The sequence below is a fragment of the Benincasa hispida genome, chromosome 5, assembly GCF_027475165.1.
Source record: "Benincasa hispida cultivar pf3 chromosome 5, pf3_genome.v1.1, whole genome shotgun sequence".
NCBI lineage: Eukaryota > Viridiplantae > Streptophyta > Magnoliopsida > Cucurbitales > Cucurbitaceae > Benincasa > Benincasa hispida.
In genome coordinates this window covers 64,824,384-64,826,738 of record NC_143482.1, presented here as the reverse complement: position 1 = coordinate 64,826,738, position 2,355 = coordinate 64,824,384, and positions in this window count along the sequence as shown.

Genomic DNA, 2,355 nt, shown 5'->3' with positions numbered 1-2,355 from the left:
TTGATGGAAAGGTCATCACTTTTTCGAAGGATGATTTTTTGTTGATGACTGGTTTGTGACGATCCTCTACGCGAGTTAATCAGAATGAGCAGTCCTCGTATGAACTTGCAATCAAGTATTTTGGTAATCGAGTGACGAAGGACATCTTACATGTCCGTCTACTAGAAGAAAAATACAAGGAGGTTGAGTTTGAAAATGATAAAGATGCTGTGAAGATCACATTAGTCTATTACACATAGGTTACAATGATGGGAAAGAACAAATAGAAAAATGTTGTGGACCTTAAACGTTTTAAGGACGTTCAAAACATAGAGTACTACAATAGTCTAGACTGGGGTATCATTATTTGGGAGAGGACACTCGATGCCCTAAAGATTGCATTGAATGATAAGAGTAGTCTATACAAGATGGAGGTGAAAGGAAATAAAAATTACGTCGTGAAGTACTCTTTGCGTGGATTTCCACAAGTGTTCTAGGTAAATTTTCTTAACATAATAATCGTGTTGTTTGATTTATCATTACTATTGTTCTTAATATATGTTGAATTTTTTAGGTACAAACGTACGAGATCCTAGCAGCATTGATAGCTGGGAACATTGCGGAGCAAGGTGGCTTTGCCTCGCATATTACGATGGTCATGCTCCCACTCAGTGTCCTTCAAAGTACTCGAGCGAGACATATTCGAGTCTAACAATGTACTTTTACTCTATGCATAATGTGTTTATTTGGTTGTTAAATTGACACTAACCAGTTTACTGGGTTGTTAATGCAGACAAAGGTTAAAGAGGGTCTTGTCATGACAGACGCTGAGAGGGAGTTTCGGGATACCCTAGTGGACATACGACCTATATTTAATCTAGGTGCCAATGATGATAGTGCTAAAAGTGGCAGTAGGTCGAGTAGTAGGGGTAGTTCTGAAAGCGACGGTGATGATCATCGTGGAGGTAACAATGATGAATATGGAAGGATGGAGAGAGGGGATGAACACGAGCATTCTGAGCACGAGGATGCTGAATGTGGAAGGGTGGAAGGAGGGACATACACACCTAGTGATGATATGTTCCATGATGTGGTAGGGAACGTACGTGATGAGGATGAGTTGAACCTACCTGATGTCCATCTTACGGACTCCCATAGAGAGCGATCTATGGATGAAGAGTGTTCTGAGTGTGCTGCCTGCAGGGAGGGAGCCATTCCTAATGATTCTATTTATTCGTACCTAAGAACCATTGATAGCTTACTATCGAGGTTGGATGGCCGTAAATCGATTTTAGATAGTCGTGTGTCCAATATCAAGGAAAACATGACAGACATGAAAGGACAATTGTCGGCCATCCTATCACTATTATAGTCTATGTGTAAGGTTTGCATTTACTATCATTTTATGCCTTTACGTGTTTAGTTTTTATGTGTTCGTGAAATCATCATTTTAGTTTACTAATTGAAGGGTTCCATAGTGAATGAGGAGACGACAAGGTCACCTATCCCACATACAAGTGATGATGCCACGATGTTGCTCATCCCATCTCGGGATCCCGATACCACTGATACAACTGCCTCTGATACTCCCATCCCCCCCGTTGAGCCTCAAAATACCACCATTTCACCTACTCTCATCCCCTCTCTAGAGCCTGATACCACAACATCACCCAGTGACGTCCAACCTATGGAGGCCGACATCCCACGTACAGAGGCCAACATGTCTGACTTACTCACCATGCCACATATAGATGCCAACATGTCTGACATCCCAGAGGCCGACACTTCTGGTATTGTTACGACCACAAAAGGAGTTACATTGGTGAGTAATTTATTGATCAGTAATCTTTGTTTATATTTTTATATTTCTTGATGAGTAATTTTTGTTATCTATTTATGTAGGAATCTCGAAGAACTACTCGTAAGAGAAAATGTGTTAATAAATATACACCTTCAGCTCAAGTAAAGAAGAAAAGTGTGGTTAAGTATCCTCTCCCGGGTGTGCCTACATCACTATCCGGAGCGATTGTCAGGTACAACGTAGTACATGACATTCCACTTAATATCATTATAGAAATGATGGGCTGGATCTCAGATGAGAATACTGATAAGGAGGTTCGGGAGAATTCCTTTAAACCATTTGCCAAGCAATTTTTCAAGAAATTGATTGAACCGAGTTCGTGGGTCGAGTGCGATGTAAGTTTCCTAGTCTTGACTTCTTTACAGTTGGATATCTTGTACTTTGACTGACATTGTAATTTTTTATGCAGACTATAAATACTTTATTTCATTTTATGAAAGAAAAGTTTTATACCCGACCTGACATGTGCATGCACAAGTTCACCATCTTACCAATTGGTGTAACGGTAAATTTTG